Source organism: Micrasema longulum, unplaced genomic scaffold, assembly GCF_059751315.1.
Source record: "Micrasema longulum isolate JH-2025_06_02 unplaced genomic scaffold, ASM5975131v1 h1tg000301l, whole genome shotgun sequence".
In the NCBI taxonomy this organism is placed as follows: Eukaryota; Metazoa; Arthropoda; class Insecta; order Trichoptera; family Brachycentridae; genus Micrasema; species Micrasema longulum.
In genome coordinates, this window is record NW_028277505.1 from 822659 (window position 1) to 845338 (window position 22680).

Here is a 22680-nt window from a genome sequence, read left to right on the forward strand (position 1 = left end):
TTCCCCGTAAGGAATACGCTTTAACTAAATTGTGTATATTTTTCATCGATAAATTTCTTGTGAGAGTAGACAAAGAGGATACAACACCATATCACTCTGTCTTGGTAACAGAACTCGTTCCCCCTACATGCCTACATTTTCTGATCATTCAGACTTTTGGCATGTCAATCTTCAAGTATTTTTTGGTCTTTTTCGTTTTCTGCATCTATCAACATTCACATCGTAAATCTCTTTTGCCATCGTTTTGCAGTCCATTCGCTCAACGTGTCCGAACCAACGCAAAACTTATTTCTAAATTTTATCGGTGATGCTTATATCAGCCTTACAAAATGTATGAATTTCCCCAATTTCTATATCCATTTTTTACATTGGCATATTATTCGAATTACAAAAAAGCAAATAAATGTTTATTCTACGGGCCTCAAAAATATAACTGTGCATTAAAAAAACACAACTAATAAAACAATCGAATTATGAATATTACAACAATAAAGGTCTTAAGCCTGGTAAATGCCCAGACTTCCAAGTTTAATTCCCTAAAATGTTTTCCATCTCTAAATATATAAAAATATCAATAAATTCCAGTTTTTGTCTACAAATATTTTAACAAACTCAAAATATTGTTGATATTATAAATACTTAGTCAAAAACCTCATTTATGTCTGGTATTCATTCAAACTATCTAATCGCATTTAGATTTAAGCGATCGGTAAAACATCATATGTACCCCACCAACATTACGCTTTCAATTTTTAACTTGACGTATTTATTATTTTGGTTAACCACCTCTCCACAAAAGCGGCATCAAATATCCGTCACCCATTGATCTAGTGCGGATATCCCAAAAAAATGACGTGTTTGCATGTACATTATTAGCATTTTTATGATGAAACATAACCTGCATGTTTTTCTGTGTGTTAAACATTACAAACAATTTTTTTTTCACGAATATTGTCGAATGTATTCTATTTAATACAACATTTTAAGAAAATGATTGGATTTCTTTTTATAGAAATATATTTTGGGTGTACAATTTTTATCAATTAGTAATTCAGTAAAGCTCCGTTACGAAACGATTGTGAATATTTTTTATTTAATGAAACCATCCCTTTGTTTATTTCTTATTTATTTCTCAACTAAGCTAATATTACATACTATATACACGAATATTAATACTTGATTTATTGACATATCAACTTACATCATTTGCGGTCAACAAAACATTTACATTAATATTCCTTCTTTATACATTGAGGCACCTCTTTAAACATTTTCAAGTATCTGTGCCTAATACAATTTTCAGGTTCTGTTTTTTTTTCAAATAACAGCCTTGTTTCATTTTTTTATTCGTAGTAATACACTTGTGAAAATTTTTAACACTTTCTTATTAATTCAGTATTTGGGCATTCGATAGTTAAAAATGAAAACATAAAAACAAGCATAATAAATTTCTCAAATGTCTCTTTTTATCACTATCCATATGAGGTCTTCTCGCATTGTTTTTATTTTTTTATATTTACCTTTCTTTAGCACTTTTTACTTAAGCATTTTAAATTTTTTCAAATTTCTGTTACTGGTTAAATTGAACGAAATTTAACTTTTACGGACAGCTGCAAAATTTCTATCGTTAAAATGCATTGAATGTAATGAATTGATTAAAAATATTAATAGTAAAATAACATAGTACAAGGTTTGTTTTGTTTAATAAAAATCTAGTTCGAAACAAAATACTGTAATTTAATTGTAATCCATCACGATCGCTCTTAACTTCACTTTGTTTTCTTTTATTTTGGGTATTTTAAGGTATTTGTGATAATAGTCATGCAGTTTTACGCCAAAAAATTAAGAACAAATCACTTTTTCAATTTGAAAAAGTCAAGCAGAGCTTTTTGTGACACTTTGTAAAATTCAAAAAAAAAAGATAAGTTAAAAAGCGGGTCAAAATACGCCAAGAACAAAAATTTTGATTTAGCAAATATAAAAATTATAATTCTTAATGTTTTTCACTTTAAGTTGACCCATATTTGATAACATCGGCGCCGATGCCGACACTTATATTTAAGGCGCGACAAATCCGACGTTGATTTTCTCATTTTAATTAGCCCTTTCTCGACAGGCGCGATTCTTGGCCCACTGGGGGAGTGCTATTGGCACAAGTTTTGTACCACATTATTATTAATGAGACGTCGGGTTCACAATGGAAGTTTCCTTGTCTCTCGGAACATTTATCATGTACCTACCGCCACGCTCTTCCTCTCAGATATTCTAAGGAGATAATTCAGAAAGCGAAAAGATTATTTGCCGCCTAAGGAATAAAACATAAAAAAGAATACTCTACTCATATTTTTGCGAAAGATTTAAAGTCACTGAAAGTTATTTAACTGATCTAAGGTAAAACAGATCCCATGAGGTTTTTTACCTTGTCGTTAGGATAACAATAAATTTTCAGTTGTTTATGTAAGAAATTACTGGAAAATTGGGACAAAACGTGATTTCATTTACCCAGAAATATTATTTATTTATTTAACTTTTTGTACATAATGTTATTTGTACATTGGCGGGCTTATTGCCAAATGGCAATTTCTTCAAACCAACTAATAAAATAAAAGTGTTATTTTTATAATTCGAGTTACAGAACATATTTAATAGAAAAAAGATTGAAAAGCTACAGACATATAAAATAGAAATAAACGTGTTTGTTTATAAATTACCTTAAATCAAAACTATTACTTAATGGGAAAAGGGAAAAAGAGGAAAGAGGAAAAAGGAAAAAAGAAAGGAGGAAATAGGTGATGTTTCTTCAGAAGTGATTTAAACGGAGATAATGTATTAACACCTTTGATGGTGGATGGGAGATGATTCCACAGTCGAGCCGCATGGACACTATATGAGTTAGAGAAGAAAGAGGAATTGTGGATGGGTATTAAGAGAGTGCCTTGAGAATTAGAACGAAAAGGTAAACCATAAACTGATAAGCGTTGAAATTTTTCACGCAGTTACATAGGAGCGTTAGGACTATGAAGTACATTGAACAGAAGTGAGAGGGAGTGATAGTCTCTCCGCTGTCTAATTTTGAGTCATTTTAGTTACCTACGATAATCAGACCAAAAATGTACCTTATGCATTTATTCTGAAGTCGTTCAAGTTTATCGAGTTGCTCACAGCTTAAATCAGTCATGGAAACATCAGTGTAATCTAGAATGGGTAGTAGTAATGCTTGTACAACATGCATTTATACATGCATGCTTGTACAATGTATGTAAGACACAACAAGGTTTTACTCGTTTATTTTTATTAAATATGCGTTTGGTTTTAAGTTTTTTAACAGAAAATAAATATATTTGTGTTAAAAAACTGTACGGATTATTTAAATTGAAAAAACAGTAAAAAAATAAAAATTAAAAGATAAAAATAAATATCTTTATTAGGTTTAAAATTAACATTCAAAAAGTACATATACTAAGTAAATATCGTATCTTAAAATTAGAATAAAATTTACGAAAAATAAGTCTTACCTTATTTCCATGAAGTTTATCCGATTATTTTGCTTTGTAATCGTCTCAACCTACAAACAAAGGAAGATCATTAATTAATTATAGTTATGTATTAAAATATAATTGCCTAATTTAGAATGAGGTTTGTACTATGTACCCTTGTTAGCTGGGCAAGGTATACAAAAAAGTGTATAAATCATAAAATGCGTGAATAAATAAAAAAATATTTACATTTATATATTACAATAAACATACTACAATCAAAGTTTTGAAACAATTAATTTTTTTCATCCCAATATCGTGAAACAGCCTTTTTATATTTTTATTTTTCAAATGCATATTATTGCATATTTTTTATTGAATATTGATAGTTTTTGCATTTATTTTGAGGAATTCTATGTTAAATACAAAATAATTCAAACCATTTGTATTTTTATGCCACACAAGAGTTTAAGGGTGAGTTTATGGCATTTGAGAACCCAATTATGGTCCCGCGGCTAGTGTCTTGGACTCAAAGTCAAGTCAAGTCGAGTCAAACTCAAAGTTTAAACTCTACTCTACCACAAAAAGAAAAAAAAACAAAAGTTTTGGCTATTCATAATTGGGAGATGAAAAAGCCAAATAATAAGAAGAAGAAGAAAGCTATTCATAATAACTTATCATTATGTAGCTGTACAAAATAAACCTAATCAATTTACAATACTATGCCTCTTGATATAAAATTAAATACAAATGAACAGCAATCAAAATTATTTGTTAAAAAACGGCTTCTGAATTTGGGTCCCGAGAACTGCCTTGACATGGTAACCCCACTAAAAAAGTAGTATATTTGAACTCGAAATTATTGTTTCATGTCTACTAATTACATATACGGTTTATTCCCATACAGTGCTCTGATTATCATTGTATAAAACATTGTTGTACTCGTATTTGTGTATGGGTATTTGCGCAGATGATGGCAGACCGGTAGCTGGCCGCTGTAGAGGAGCCAAGTAGCCCGCCACGATGGCATGCTTTAGCTCAATATCTCACATTAGTCGTGGGCAAAATAGTTTTGTTTTCAAAAGAATAAAGTATCACAATAATCTCCCCAATGAACTAAAAAAAATAAATTAAAAAAAAAAAATATTTACATAATTCAGTTTATTGTACATTATTTGAGACATATGTTCTAGCTCCATTGGACTAAAAGTCCTGTGTTAAGATGGGACTAGCAATAAATTGACACAAGACACATGAATATATCACCACGAATAAAGGATCCGAAACATAAAAAATAATGAAAAAAAAATATGTATATATATGGCACTTCAGTATGGTAAACAGTAAACTCAAACATTTGGATCAAGGAGTGTCCTACTCAAATCCCCCCCACTAAGGAAAATCCTTAACTTCCTTTCTAGAAAATAGTTTTTGTCCTTGAGAGCTTAATACACTCTTCTCAAATAAAACACTGAAATAATAAATGAGAGATGTCTCTGAGCAAAAGTCGTACGGGTTTTGGGTATGACATAATTTTAAAACCTCGTACGGACATTTTGCTGACACCTCTCTTGATTGTTCGACCAGAAGTGTGTAAGTGCTTCTTTTAGGTACAGTTGTCTCATATTTAATCTAGCACTTTTATGTATTAGAACAACTTGTCTGACTAAAACTAATACGTCACCAAATAAATATAAATATGTTTTTTGACCCTAGTAAAACCAGCATTCTATTTCAATTAATATTACCGTGTTATTAATGTCTATTTTTCTCCTTATTTAGTAAGATTTTTCGTTATTTTATTGTATATTTGAAATAACTATACTTGTAACGGTGTAAATCACTCTCCTAGCATAATACGTAGTCTTTTTTTTATTACAGTTATAATATTAATCGTTTTGGAAAAAAAACATTTATCATTTTATGTAACTTTATGAAATTAATAAATTAAAATGTGCTCTTCTGCAAGAAAAAACAGTCTTAGAGGCGTAATTTTTTTTAAAAAAATAAAAAAACTTAACTTTTATCTGGTGTAAAATGAAAAGGATTATTTTTATTTCATATTGAATTTTTTTGAAGACAGTTAAAAAAGCCGTTTTTTAATGCTGACGCTTCCCATTACCAATAAAACTATTATTTATTTCCCGATATTAAATTTCTCATTATGTTTGGCTTTACTCAATTAAATGAATTATTTAGATATTATTTTGAAAACAGCCTTCATAAACTGGCAGTTCATTATGAAACAATTCGGAAGTATCATTTATTATAATTTAATTCCGCTCCAGATTACTTTGCTAGATCTATTAAAATTTAATCTCGGTATATTTTCAACGTTTTGAATTATTCAAATTAATGTTTTTTGATAAAACCACTGTCTTTGAATTAAACAAAATGTTTTTTCACTGGGAATAATATTTCATCTCGCCAAAGTGGCGCGGCAAACTCGTTACAAAACTAAACAAGTATCTCAAATTACAACAGAGATGGAGAACATTTTAAAAGAAAGGATCAAGAAGAACATTTTATATTTCAAGGGAATATGAAAGTCCAGGAGTTTACACAGATTATAACGAGTCATTGGCTGGTTTATGTAATGTTAACAGGTTTCGTTATAAAATTAGCGATGCTCTTCAAAAACATATTGACTTCACAATGAGGAAGTTCAGTGCTACGGAAACTGGAAAAAGTAAATGTTTTCTTACGAGTGGTAAAAATTAAAAGATTAAATTGTACTGCTAAGCTTCTTGAGCATTGTGAAAAATTTTCAGTTTATAGGAAGCCAATTTACTTATCAGCAGAACTCATTGAATATAACTTGTGATATTTTTCTTAAATTAAATTTTTGCGCTCTTATGATTTAACAAAACTTTTCAATTATGGGGCCATTTTCAACGAGTTGGAAATAACTTACTAATAGAAAATGGTAACTTATTTGTTGTAGAGCGGGGTTCAAACCTTAAACCTTTAATCCGTCCACGACACAACCCGGTTCTTACACCATTCACTTTGTGATAAATAAAGAAATATGAGAACGGATGCAACAAACGTATGTGACTACTGTCATCAAGCGGAGGCGAAAAGGTTAACTGAATCATATACTACGTAAGATGCCTTTTTAAGGCCTTAACACTTGCCTACTTTACAAAGTATCGGGTTCTTGACGTCCTGTCTGTTTACTGGCATTTTTTGTCAGAACTAAGAGACGCGAACCTGACTTGCGCACGAGGGCTGGCCTGGGGCTCTTTGTAAACTCCATATGCTCCAACTAGGGAGCAAACGAATGATGATGATGATGTACTACGGTCTCCAGCAGTTCCCATTTCCCTTTTATTGTTCAAAATAGTTATTAGCCAAATTATGAATTCTGTTTTGGCGAAATATCGAGGCTTCTCTATAGTGCTGTGTAATTTAATCCTAAGAACTAAGTTTAGGTGGCTAATCGTTCTGTAATTTGGGGATTTAGAAACCAATCCGACCTGTGGTGATCTCAAGTAATGTCTGCAAACATTGACTGTCGTATAAACCCTCTCTTCCCGGTTACATGTAGCTAATACATATAACATCTAATAACTTGAATATATCTATAAATAATTATACAACTATCAGAGATCTTAAACTTAAAAATGATAATCATATCGACGATATATCAAAAAAATATTTGATAAATAATAATTTTTGGGCACAGAAAATGCATTAAATATCAGAAATCGGAGACAAATCACCAACACAACCAAAGTGTCGCTAGTTGCAGCGTATAAAGTAAAGGGGCTCCGAATATATATATTTTTTATTATTTTTATTTTATTTATTTATTGGGGATATCAACAGTAACAAAATACATGTAACAAAAATATAACAAATAAAATATACAGAGAATAAAACCAATGACAGATATCCACAGAAATACATCAAATACCCGTACAATACATACTAGTTTGTTTGTGTGAGTGTAAGTGAATGAGAAGGTGGGTGTTATATTGGAATGAGGGTGGACATGTGTGTAAATATTGCACAAGTGTCAAGTGTCGAAAATATAATTATTGTCTTACATTATTTTTACGTCTCACTCTCGATGCTACATGTACTTGTATATGTTCGAGAGCAAAGGAGACAATTTTACGCATCACCCAGGCTAATAACCAAGAGCCAGTACACTACACTGCTAGACGCCAGTAGCACTCCGAGCTTCATTAAGGGGGGTCTTCTCGATCCTGCTGCGAGCGTCCAGTAATGTTTTTGTCATGTTCAATTAAAAAGTTTATCACCTTTGACTTTTAAATAATTGAAGCGGTTGCGTATGAATATTTCGTTTTTCCGATTTAAAATCTCTCATGTTTTTGCATGTGTAATAACTACACCGCTCTGGAACGCGAGTATGTTCTTGGCACAGTAACAAAAGGGTTAAAGACATTGAATGACTGGGAAAACCGATAGGACACTGTGGTTGAGATGTTTAAGGGACATCTATGTACAGAAATCCCTCGAGTGATAATTGTTTTATATACCCAGCCTCCACAAACTCAACAGACATTTTGTGATTTTCTCTCCCACAACCTCTTCTTTTGTTTCGAGAATTGTGAACCTTAATTCTATTAGAAATTCTTATTACTTTACGCGAACACCGTGTATTTTAATAAATCAGATCTTGTAGCGAAGAACCCAGAATTAATTTAAACACCTTCCAGAAACTGTGTAAATATAGTTTAATACAATCAAAAGTGCTAGAAATCGACTTACATAAAAACAAAAACAGTGCATATCAATTTAAGTTTATAGTTAACAATTTAACTAAATTCGGTACAGTTGAAGTCAGATCCCAATCATTAATAATAATATGAATAAATGTATTTTTAATGAATCGTGTTGTGGTACCGTAGCTAGTATAAGCAATCGCTTTGTTGTAAAACATTTAATTCTGTGTTTTTAAATAATTATACATAACTACTCACCGGGTTTTCTATATCCACAGGTTTCGAGACGTACCCGTTTCTTCGTCAGAATACTGAATAAACTAACAAGTGGAATGTGCATGTTAGTTTAATTAGTATTCTGGCAAAGAGATAGGAATGTTTCAAAACCAGTGGACATAAAAGTCGCTAAGTGGTTAGATACAACATTTAGTAACACGAAAATGATCAAGGTTCGCGGCCATTGGTGTACCAATACAGTGCTCTATGAATAATTAGGTGTGCAAATGGAATAATTTTGATTATGATTATGCTATATTTTTTTGGAAATATATTAGTTTTTTTAATGATTTATGCGAATACTTCTATTTGAATGACACTATCTTTCAATTATACATAACCGTATTAGAAAATAGAACACAAGTTATGGTTGAGCGGGATTCAAACTATGGTCCTTCTGATCCGGAGTTTTTAACTCTGCCTACGCTGATATAAACATGAACCATCAATCTTTCGAACCAGGTTGTGGTCCCGTGGTAGTATTGTGGACTCTCGGACCAAAGGTCCGAGATTCAAATCTTACTCTACCATTTCCATTTTTACAGCGCAAGCTATTTACGACTTTTAGTAAATGTTCTAAAAATTTAAATAGTTTAGTAAATAATAAGAATTAAAATATTTTTATTTTTATATTTAAAAAAAATAAAATATTCAAATCAATTGTGAGAGTAGTATTAAGATGTGGTCCAAATAAAAGTATTAAATTTATGTTATAGAGATCAAATGTCCTAGATATAAAAAAAGAGAATTCTTTCCAATGTTCTGGCTTTTACTATATGAATAACGGACTGCTTCCTAGGTTAATGTTAAAAAGTGTTCAATGCTATAAAGAAGCGGGGTTTATTTCAGGCTTCCTAAGGTAAGACTGACAGGAACTCAAAACAACCTTTGCTTTATTTATTTTTTAAATATTTTATTAGTTGCGATAAAGTCTTAGAGAAGATTTAATCATCTCCACTTTTCTAGAAAAATGATTGTTTTATGAGGAAAGAAATAAATAATTTGTAAAATTCGTAGATTTATAGATAAATTTAGGTAAGGTATATTTGTGTAAATTAAATAGTGTTTTGCGTGTGTGTAAATTTTTACCTTTCCGATACTGAACGTGAAAATATTTCTCGATTTCTTAAGAGGATTACCAGGAATACTCCAGCTAAAATGCTATAATTGCAACTTTTAAAAAATGTCGTTATTATTGTCATTGTAGTGTTGATAAAACTGTTAAATAATATAACAAAAGTCTTCTGCAAAATTTAAACTTTTTTTTTTAATAAAAGAAAGGGTGCTTTCTGGCACAGCCCTGCTCTCACTATGACACCTTAAATAGCACTGATCTAATGTAGCGCCATCCGTTAGCATAGCGATAGAACAAGAAGTTAGAGGAAGAATGCATGTAAAGTTTTAATCATGAAATCCGGATTTTTATGGTTATAGCTGAAAAAAAACAACAAATATCAAAAAACACACGTGTAAACTGACCAACATATCAAATAACATTAAACTATATTAAACTGTAGAACCATGAATTGTAATGTTTGCTGTTTGCCCGGGGGAAAGCAGACAAAAAATAATAGAACTAAAAATATAACATATGTGAATTATTTTTTAAAAATTCGGAGGAAAAATATTTAAATGATTTTTTTACATTTTTCATTTATTGTTGTAGGATCGTGCAAATAATTAAATCAACTTTCTTTATTTTGGCAGAAAAAAGTGGTTTAAACCCACTTTTTTCTACTACCATTTTTGGATACTTTTTTTACTCTTCAAATATTTTTTTCAAACAATTATAAACCATTTTACAAGTATTTTTTCGATTACTAGGAGGAATCCATTTTGTCTTTTTTCCTTAGAATGGAAAGTGTTCTTAAGGACTATATGTTAATACATTTCTATAAAAAAACCGTTCTACAAAATTTTCAGTATTATAATATTCTTCCATGTCAAATCCTAAGAGCCGTTTTATGATTTTTAAATCCAATATTGAGTCACTTGAAGAACTTTGAAAATTGGTTTATAAATTCTTTTGAATCTGGTTATATTATTAATTTAAACCGTGTTTTTTGCTGTGAAGCTTCGTCTAGACTGAGAAATTTTATTTTTATTATGTGTTTGTTTATTGTAAGAATTAATTGACTTTTTTTAAAGACAGAAAAATGTTTAAAAGTGAAAGGATTTAAGAAAATACTGATATTAATAAATCTCTTGGATACTAAAAACAAAAAGCGTGCATTCAAGAAGATTCAATAAGAGTAAGAAGTGATTCTGTGAGCAAATTTATTCGATAATTCAATTCGATTTAAATTATATATTGACAACTCCTGATGGGATTTCCTTGCAATTTAAAATAGAAATTAAAAGTAAGTAGTACACTTCTTCTTATTTATTTGACCAACTAGCGCTTTCATCCTCTAATAGGCATCTTTAGACTGTCAAATATTAGACCAAGTTATTGAAAAAGTGTGTTGGCTGTGTACTATAAAGGAGGATTCTATAATATATATTGCTTTATTGCAATGTACATGGTCAAAATCAGGGGGCTAATAAGGGTGAGTTTTAGAAATTTGTCAGCTGATTTGCTAAAATTCTATCATTCTATCTATGCAATATTAGTAAGAATACAAAGTGGGTAAAATTAAATTATGAAATAAAACCAGTATTACAGAAAAATAATAATTTAATTTTGTTTTCTAAAAAAAAGATTAAGGCATTTTTTTTTCCAACAGGTGTAAAAGGTAATGAAATGTGGATGTTTAAACATGGGCAGAATGGTAAATGTTACACACTGTGTAAAGTTGCCACATAAACTAGCCAATGACAAGCCATAAGCCATGTAAATGTCTAGACTTCCATATTCCCTTCTCAAAAATGAGATCCCTCTCTGTTGCAACAAATAAGGATCTAAATAACTCACTAGGGAGAAAATCCAGCATGTCTACAAACATTTTGACATGGGTACTCAAAAAATTGATGAATTTGAAACTTTTTTAAATCAATCAAATAACTCGCGGAATCAACTTAAGAATCTTACAGATAATATCAGTTAAATAATATGCTTATTATAAAAAAAATGTATTTTTAAACAACTTTATCTTAATACATTTTAAGTATGTAGAACGTTATTAATATGTTCTCGTTTAAGAAAAATTTCACATATTTTATGCAAAGTTGTCAATTTCATTCATCCATTGTGTTCTGTGCGAAACCACTGAGGCATGCGATATAAATGCAATTCTTAATACGAATTTGTACACAGCATAAATCTATCAGAAAGTTTTCAATAAAGGATTATAGTCGTGAATCGTATGATTCCTACAATATTACCTGTTCAACAAGCCGAGATCTGGAAAGCTAAATACTTTGAACTGTGCATCAGCAATGCGAACAGCATACAAAAGCCTATATTCTATCGATACAGTGCATATTTGTATAAAAACAGGCCTTTGAACAAAACTTCTAAAGAATTTCATTTACTAGTTTCTATTTACTTTATTTTTACATATTACAAATTTAAGTTGTATTCATTTTCATTCAAAATTATTTCAGATTTTTCTCTACGTTCACTGGTTGACTGAATCATTATTATTTTATTTTACATGTCGAATTAAGTTAAACAATTTGAAATATAGGATAGTATTGGTTTTGAATAAATCCTTCTTAAAAAATATAACATATTTATCAAGACAATTTTGTTTTTTTATAAAAATAATAAATATTTGAGTCCTTTTGATTTACCCAAATATTACATTTTAAGGGCCAATTTCAACGAGTTGTAAATAAGTCAATATTTAAAAATGTAAATCAAGTTGGAGCAGAGTTAATTATTACAGATTTAATAATGTGCATTTAGTGTTTCATGTCCTGCTAGGGAGTTTCTTGTGTTCAGTAAAGACTTTTCTTGTTACAAAGTATTAACTATATTATTTTTTAAAAGAAATAACCCGCTTTGCCTCTATTTTGAGGCTTGTTAGCAGGTGGAAAAAAGAGAATATGGAAGGTGGTAACGAAAAATACACCACGATACCCAGACCAATTGAGATTTGGATTTTTTTCTTGCAACTGGGGGGAATCGAACCCGCGACGCCAGTTTCATAGTTGGCTGTCTAACCAACTGCGCCACGGCGCCTGTCTCATCAATCAATTATATTGTCTTTTAAAAAATGCAAATAATATTTTTAAAATGACGTTATAAGTAAAAGAATAAGAATGCAATTCTCTGGATATTACATAGTTTCCAAGTGATTTCCGTCTTCTGAAAAAGGCTGGTTCTGATTTGTGCAAGGTGCTTTAAAGTTTGACTGGATGCACGTCGTGTTGTATTTTATTGGATTGTATTCTTTGCTGAAAATTAAAAAAATGTTTAGAACCATCCTGAAAACAATACTGTCAGAAATAGAAATTCATAGTTTCATTGGTACTTTTAAATTCTGTAAAAATAAAAATATAACGCGACATCACAGGGTGATCTATGCCTAGAAAACAATAATGGACAATGTCCGTCAATAAATAAATACATTTTTTAGGCGATATTTTTTTTTTTTTTTGTGTGTATATGTTCTAAATATCATGATCTGAGAACGGAAAAAAAGGACAATTAAGTAGCTGGGTTTACAAAAAACAAATATTTAAAGACAGGCGCAGTTAGTTAATCGGCAAACTGTGAAACTGTAGGTACTATGTGTCTAAAATACTGTCGAGTAAAAAATATGTATTTTTACAGCATAAAAAAACCTTTTTTAATTTATGATTTTAAATTCCCGTGAAAACGGTTCATTCATGTATTGGCCACGCCCCTAATACGTCCCGATCGGTTAAGTTTTAAACTTTGTTTGTGACCATTAAAATTTAAATAGGTTATCGTCACGAATCTTGACGTCACAATTGTCAAGGTTAAACATGTCGCATTTTTATTGAGACATACGTTTTCACAATGAGATAAAAATATTATGCACGAAAACATTTTGCCACAATATCCATATTGATTTAAAAATACTTTTATTTTTTTCTAAATACATTTCACTTGTTTTTTTTTGTATTAGCAGTTTGTGATATTTCCCTATTGGTCAGGGTGTTGTGTTGTATTATTAATGTTCAAAATAGTAACTTTGCGCTCGAACATTTTAATTAATGTGAGTGAATATTAGTATTTAACGCTTACTGACTTTTAATGTCTACCGGTTTTGAGACTTCAAGAGAAAAGACATAAATGATAAAACATAGAGGTGTTTCACATTAAAAAAGCTTTAAAAATTAATATATCCCTAATAAATAATCAAATGTCTTTTCAATATAACCCACTTTTTGATGTAAAAATTAACCAATCATTTAACGTCTAACAATAACCCTTTCCTTTTTATAACCTCTCCCTCCTCTTATTCATTGAACAAACCAATTTTGCCAGAGCGTTATTTGTACCATTTTGTCTCATAATATATTTATTCAAACCCCAAAAATATTATTTTTACCACTCCGGAAGGCAGACGAAGCAGAGGCAGACCAAAATTAAGATGGCTGGATAATGTGGAAAGTGACATTAAAGCATTTGGCCTGACGAACTGGAGAAGAGCTGCAGGGTGCAGGGAGGAATAGAGACAGATTCAAGAAGTCAGGGTCTACAAAAGCCTGTAGCGCCACTGATGCGGATGAATATATTTATATTTATGCTCAAATAAACATGTATAAATGTACAAAAAGTTTTGGTCAAAATGTACGCGGGGTTAACAAATTTATTTTACCAGTATCGCATTTCCAATATCAGTTTGGTAGTGTGTCTGGGTTCTTGTGGAGTGCGATATTAGTGACGTTTGAATAATTAGGAAATCTGCATCCTTTTAATTAGATACACATTTCGAACCCCCAATAATTGAAAACCGGCACGAAACATGAGGAGCGATCGTCATTCAATACACATTACCCCTCGATTCTCCGCACAACTCTAGTCGTTGTGAAATACTTGACTACGGAGAAATTTCAAACTCTCGTTATATTTTATTTTAATGACGTTAATTATCAATTCCGCTTCGATATCGGAATCGCAAATCGTGAAAATATTTTTACGAGTTTTGTTATTTCCTTTTCCCCAAACGACTAACTGTGTCCCAGTTTTATACAACAGCATTTTCGGCATGTCCAAATTATTGTAAACGAGTACTGGATATAACCATCAAGAGGCTTCTGTCAATTTGAGCGCATATTTTTAGTTAATTTTAAAACAAAAAAAAACATACCGTGTAATTCATCAAGTGGACATTTGCAACAATGCATTGCCATACTTGTGTATTTTAACTGGCAAACACCTCTTTGAGAAGGGAATATGGAATTTCAGGCATTCACAAGGCTAATGACAAGTTTTTTTAGAAAGCTAAAAAAAAATAGCTCAATGATTTCCTTATGAAATGAATGAATATAAAATTTGATGTGAATCTGAAAATAAGGTTATTATAAATTAAATAATAAATTTATTACAATATAAAACACATTACAACGTTTTACAAAACCACTACACCGAAGTAATCAAGTCAAACGATTTTTCTGTTAATTGAAAACCGCACGGACTTTAATAGCTTTATAAAATGTCCGCAAAATATTTTCCCAAAAGCACAAACCCGTTATTTACAGTATGCATAATACAATAACGGACATAAAATTAAAAGATCCTATTATCTGGAATCCAATTACGCCGCTACTGTGAAATAACCATATAAAAATTAAAATTGTAATTGGTTTAGCGAAATCGGCCGCCCTAACTCCATGGCCCATAAAATGGCTGAAAAAGAGTTGAAATTGGGACAGCGAGAATAGTTTTATACCGCATTTAAGTGCTCTCCGCTAAATTATCTTTTATTATATTAACGAGTTATATAAATATAATAATTTACTTGGGATGGGTTACCACACAATGGGTAACGGATAATGTATATATAACAACTGAGAGAAATGTTGCTTTTAATTTAAGTTTCGAGAAATTCTGCCAAAAACGAAGTGCTTAATTTTAAAAAAATAGTACGCTTGTTGAATTGTTATTGCGGTTTTTTGTTTATTTATTAGAATATCGTGTCTTTATATAATATTTTATCCGTTAAAGCTTTATTATGATCCAAGCTGGTTTCTCAACATGCGTCTCTATCTGAATATAGAAATAAATTGGAGCATGTATATAATACTTGGTTCACTAGTGTAGATGGACTAGCTCTCTCTAAATTTAATATTAAAAACGGGAAAAAAACACTAGAGTACAATATACCAAAAATGTATAATATTCTCCCATTAAATATAAAAATAAAAAAACTTATCTGGCTCAAGAGGAAGACGTCTGCTGAGAATCTGGCTTTTAGAACGTGGTTGTTAATTTGTTTTTTTTTGTGTTTTTCTTTTTTATTTATTCAATTTTTCATTTGCGATGTACATATTTTCTTTTTTTTCCATAGTAATAAGAGTTTAAAAGATAAGATTCTGTATAAATAATAGAACTTAACTATAAGCACCTGCTGACGAACTGTATTTTATGCAGTTCGGCAGAACTTAATAATTTATATGTTAATAAAAAATATAAAATTTAAAAAAAATACAATTTTTGTTTTCTGAGAAATACAATGATTTCTTATCATAACGATTAAAAAACTACAAATCCATTTGTGAAAGTTTGTCTTAGGGTTCGAAATATTTGTTTAAACTTCAGCAGCAATAATGGTTAAGTTTTTCATAAATCATAAAAAATAAAACATTAAAAACTTTTCATTTTAAACTCCAAGGTTTCGTATTGCATCTTAGAATTAAGATTGCTCTTTTTTAATTTTAATGAAATTAAGAAAGTTTTAACATTAAAACGAACTTAAGATTTTTAGACAATTTAAATATTTGAAGCTTTTGTAATGTTTTTTTTGGTTCACCGATAGGCACAGACACATTAGCATAGGCTTATCACACAACTTTTATGCACTGTAGGTAGATCGCCAAAACTATCTCCTTTCCAAACATGTTTTTTTTTATTGATTTTATGATGCACCCCCATATTTTAATGGTATGGCCATTTTATTTATGTTGTAAATAACCACGGAACAAAATGTTAAACAAGTCATTTATAGTAGATGACGGGGCTGAATCCTCGTACTTCATGATCCAAAGCGAGCTACACTGCCCATGGGACTACAACCCATCTTGATGTGTAATTAAACCGTTCTTAGTTTTAAAAATACTAAAAAAAAACACAAGTAAATATGTATTCATTTATTCATTTACTTAACAGTTTATTAAATCATTACTAGTCTTACTAGAATTAAATCTCCTTTGTTTTTTTTTTTTAATTTACATTTTTTTTTCGCTAACACAAAAGAACTTCTTCCTTTGTTTATTTTTCATCTGATAGAAAAGTTGTTATTTTATTTCTACTTGGTAAAAAATATATGACAATAGCAACTGCGAGCTTGAAATCAATTAAATAGCTGAGACGGCAAAAAAAGCAATGGTAAGCTCGGAAAAGATACTGGCGGACAGAGCCATATCTTTAATTTCTTAAAAGAATTTTTTTTTTTTATATAGGGCGGAAACAAAGACAATAAGGGCAAAAGAACGCAATGCGAATGCGATGTGTTGCTGGAGGTTTATGCTCAGAATACCCTGGGCATCCAGACGCACCAACCTCTCCATTTTACAGGAACTGAAGCTAACGGACACTCTCAATCATATGCCTCAGACGAATTCTCTGGTATTTTTAGTCACCTTGCAAGTAGAGAGCTGCAGTCAAGAAAGCACGACTTAGTGGTCACGATCCTCAGTCGCGTCGCGAAAGACCGACTCGTCACTTCCTGTGACGTTAATTCGTGAACATGTATCTGAGAAAATGTTGTTGACTATACATTATTAAAATACTACCGTAATACATCCATAACTGGACCAGAAAAAAACTTAATGCTTATGTTTGCTAACTGTTTAAACTTGTATTCAGTATTGTAAAATCACGAGGGCCCCGATTAAAACGTTAAGTCATCGAGTTATCTTCAATAGGGAAATATCACATACTACAAACACCGATAAAAATACATGAAATGGATTTAGAATAATTAATTGTATTTTCGAAATCAATATGGATATTGTAGAAAAATGATTTTATAGATAAATATTTTTTTAAAAATAATAAAAATTTTTAAAAAATTTCAAAAATATTTCTCTACAAAAACGCGACATGTTTGCCCTTGGTCGTTGAGACTTCAAGATTTGTGACAGTGGTCTTAACAAATTTGAATGGGCAGGAACAAATAAACATGAATCGTGACGTATTAGGGGCGTGGCCAATGGAATGACCGTTTTGCGGGAATTCAAAATTACAAATTTAAAAATATTTTTTATGCTACTAATAATTAGCAAAAAAATTTGTTTACTCTTTAGTATTTCATAGACCCTTATTACTTTTAAAATGTAAAAAAGATAAATTGATATCACTATTGTCCGAAAAGTAAAGTCGAATTATCCGTACAAAAATGTGAATTAAGATTCTAAGATGCTAAGGCATAATTTTTTTTTTCAAAGATTTAAAATCTACCTTATTGACAAGGAAATATAAAATTTTGAACAAATATATGCATTATTGTACGGAAAATTCGATTTCACTTTATAGATAATTGAAGATTCTCTTTCAACTTCCCATTTTAATTGGGGCCCAGGTTAATATTTGGGTGCTTTATTGTATATCACAGTATTTCATAAAAAAAATCATTGCTTTTCGGTAATACGCATTTTCAAAAAAATTTTTAGCCTCATTATCACTTCTCTCTGAAAACAACATCATAAGCACGTCTTCGTTAATGCATTTAAGTGCTTTTATTGTATGTAAGGTTTGTATAACTACATGACAGGTTACGGCAAAATGGAGGAGAAACGTGACAGCAGGCTAAATGCTGTGGAAATGCGTTCATTAAGGGATAAGGGGGTGTCGTTAGTTGATTGTGAGAGAAACAGGGTGGAAAGAAAAAAATCGAGGAATAGATAAGGGCTGTGGAGAGATTAGCGAAACTGACATAATGTATTAAAGAACACAATATATGATCACCTACATCGTTAAAAAAATTTCTCGGAACTTAAGCTGCATTTTGATTTTTAATTTCACATTATTAAAAATTCCGTACATATTTTATATGGAAATTAAAATATGAAACATATTGACGACATGATTTATGCATATAAACACGATATTAATACAAGTTAATCTCATTTACACTATGCTACTTGGTTAATTTTAAATTCTAGTTACCGTTTTGCATTATCTGTAAATGTGTTATAACTGAACATCGCACGGAATGAGAGACCTGCCAACAAAGGGCGCTGTCAAATAAACAAAGAACATGAAATATATTGTCTTCTTTTCCGCGTATCGTGCGACGGTAGCGTTTCTGACTCTAGATCAAAAGGTTGCATGTTTATATCACGTCGGGATCACCACTGTCGGGATGTGAATCGATGGATGACTATTCCGATTGGAGATTAAATAATTACAGTCATTTAGAATTTTATGATGATTATCAAATCATTCACGATGTAAATAACTTATATGAGGTCTGTATTTCATGTACTAGACAACCTTGAAAAGACTTATTTTTAAACCAGTTAGTTTAATCCATTTTTTTTAGTTTATCAAAATGTGTTTCAAAATAATTCAATCAAATTAAACTCACCCACATGAATATAAATAAATCATAAATTTTAGATTCTCAATTCATCATCTTTGGTCTGTTAGTTATAACATAACACTTCTTCTCCCTACATAAACCATTGTTTGTTCTCCTTTTTTTATCGCCCTTTTCTTTTAAAAAAATGTTAAATTTCATTTCATTGGAAAGCCAATAGATATTTATAAATGTAAAAGACACAATTATATTATAAATACTTATCATTAAGCCCAATAATAGACTTTCACAAAATATTGTTAATGTAAATGTTGTCACAAAAAAATTATACAAAACATAAAATAAAATCTAACAAAATTTATAATATTACTAAAAATGTAAATGTAATACATAGTATTAAAAATATATCTACTTTTGAATATTGGTCACACAGTAGCACATTATAATATATAATACAACGACAATTGACAATACAGAGTACATTTATTATGTACCTATATACAGAACTTCACACAGCCTGCATATCGTCTGCTTAGAGGTAAAACTCATTATTTGCAATATTGAGCAAAAATGAGTTGAGTGTACAAAATTCATTATCTACATTCAATGTATGATATGTAAAAGTCATTATCTGTCTAAAGTAAAATAAAATCCCACAAAAACCATAAATTACATTATTTCAAATTTTTGTGAGAAGTAAAATTAATTGTGATTTTTACTTGTTGAAATCGATATAAATTTTGCAGGTTAAAGTTACTAAATGACTTAGTGCATTTTACTTGTCAATGGTTTAATATGTATATATTGCTTCCTTCTAACAATAGCCCACTAAACGCTATCTTTTGGATGGGCGGTAAGAGGGGATAAGCGGAGGGATATCGTTTTCTCCCAAATATCAGCGCGATAAAAAGAGAAAGCTACAGGGATGGGCCATCTTTACATGACAGGTACAATTCTTCAATTGAGAATTTTTAATTTTAAAGCAATAACAAAACTAAAGTAAAGTAAAAATTAATAAAAATCTAAAGACAAATATTTTCCACTCTTGCTAAAAATAAATTTCAATTCATTTAAAAATAAGTAAAATATTTAGAAAATGTCAAAAAATATTTTGAATCTTATTATCTCAGAAACATGATTTATGCAAATAATGAGTTTAACCTCTAAGTAGACGATAATATAGGCTGCGGATTCAAGGCGCAACATCATAACTTGATTTTTTTTTTGAAATTCCATTTTTAAAGGAAGTTAAAGATATCTTATTAATATCAATATAAGTTAATTTCTGACTACACATATAACGTGTTCTATTAACAAATGAGATTTGAAGGATTTAGAAATTTTAAAGGGTATTGGTTTCTGGTCTGCGTTGTTGGGGCTCTAAAATTAATAAATGATAAAACCTGAGGGCAATATATCATGTTATTTAAAGTTTTATACATAAAATGGTGTCAGCCATGTTCCTGCGAATTTGGAGAGTTTGGAGTTTAGGTAAGTTTGTAGATTCATCTGGACCTGTATTCAGTCAAGTTCAGTTCAAGTCAACCGTCTAAAACTGCAATACGATATAAATTTTGATTGTATAGATTCAATTCGGTTAATGTGAATAAAATAATATGTACATTAAAGTGTCCCCCCATTCATACACCAATCAGAATATTGTTATCCAAAGCCTTTACACATCTGATGAGGCTTTAAATAAATTTGTTTTCACCACTCTAACCAATAATAACAAACAACAACAATATGAACCCTTTATTGAGAATGGTACCTTTGGGCTTTACTGTATGTTTAGGGGATATTTTTGTGACTTTTCCATTATTTTAGGGTCACCGAAATCTACTTTTCACCCGTGCTATTTTGTGCATTTTTATTTATTTATTTCTGAATAATTCATGGACAATTTTTATTTACATACGCCTATTCTGCCATTTTTTTTAAAGTAAATATAATTAAAGGTATATTAAACAATAAATATAAATACTCAACAAGGAAAACAAGGATAAATTGAAATGAAGGAAATAAAACCTAAAATTAAAAGAAAAAACATTTTATACAGTTAAGTGTTTTAAAAAAAAATGTTAATGAACTTAATAAAAAGAAACGAAATAAAACAGAATGAAACAAAATAAAGTAAGTTAAACGTTTGATACATAAAAAGCATTCTTAAGATAATAATTTACTGAATAACGATCTTGATGAAAAAATTAAAAAATTATAGAAACAATATGATAAAAATATTTTTTTACAAAAAAAAATATTTATATGAATTTCATTTATAAATAAACAAAACAAAATTATTGAATTTAAAGATGAAAAATTTTTTTTACCAAAAAATATTTGTGTTTAAGTGATCAACATCGCTGCATATCGCATTTTCATTTTTTAAAATTCTCTACAGAGTATTGTGATGCATCATAATTGGTACTGCCAAAGTTGGGAAAGAAAATCTGACAGTTTCTAGTCATGCATTTGTTCATTTATGAAGGTAAACCTGACATTCCAAATAAAATTAAAATAACAAGTACAAGAGTTTACAAATGCGTTCTGGATACATTACCATTGTTAACGTTCTAGTCCTTGGTCATCAGTCATCCAGGCTAGAATTACTTTACGGGACCGTTTTAAGGTAAGATGATGAAGATGTCAATTCTCACTTATCTCTACCTCCGCACAGTATTTCAATGTTGTCAACTAGCTCAGTGTTACGAGTAAGGACCCTTCGGTCCTAGTTTGTTGGGTGGACTCCTAACGACAGTAACATCGCTAAGATTTCAAGTTATTTTTTAAAAGTTTATAATACATCACTAGATTTCTTTTCTCAGCGAATAAAAAGGCTAAATACAAGTTACTCTATTTGATCAAAATAAACATAAACAGATACTTAAAGGGAATTCCGACAAAATGGATCATGCAATACGGACAATTATGACAAAAGGTAAACGACGACGGTCATCACCGACAATTCAGACACATGAAATAACAATAATTATAAGCGAGTAAATCCGTAAATGTTAATAAACAAATTGCTTATGATAAGTTTGAAATGTTTTGTATTCGGAGTGAGCATCTAAAAGCTTTATACGTTGGCCCAGTACAGGAGAAGGCGGGGCAAAATGACACACCAATCATCAATCTTCAAACTACTCTTACTTATATACTCTCTTTGTCTTATATTTATGTAAAAAAAAAAAAAAAAATTGAGCTGGAATATTGCGTACATAAAACAAAACTACACAGGCCAAAATGGATACCAAGTCATTGGAACAATAGGCGTCATCTATTCCCTCAGTATCTACACATGGGCATCTACTATCTTCCAGGAATAAACGAACAGTCTGTTTGCCACATGTGCGACACAAACTACTAACAATCTACGAAAGCTTACCTTTGGATATTTTTCATTGTTTTGTTATCTTTAGTATTGAAACGGTGCTTTATCTGTTCAGTTTTTTATTTTTCACTTTTTATCATGAATACTTGACAAATTTACAATTCTGACCTATGTTTATTTTTGTACATATATTGATTTAATATTAAGCAGCTAGAATTTTACTCATTCATGCGCTTTGTAGCTGCAGGACGATTGATAATCTAGTTTTAATAGGTAAATGT

At 30.2% G+C, this 22680-nt stretch overlaps 1 protein-coding gene across 1 annotated transcript in view; it reads right to left on the reverse strand.

The window, feature by feature from the left end:
• kek2 (leucine-rich repeat, immunoglobulin-like domain-containing kekkon 2 protein) overlaps positions 1-22680 on the reverse strand; it is a 494704-nt gene that overhangs the window by 63851 nt on the left and 408173 nt on the right. The window contains exon 5 of the mRNA XM_088224643.1: positions 3516-3565. The gene's annotated coding sequence lies outside the window, so the exon portion shown is untranslated. The remainder of the gene's footprint in view (positions 1-3515; positions 3566-22680) is intronic.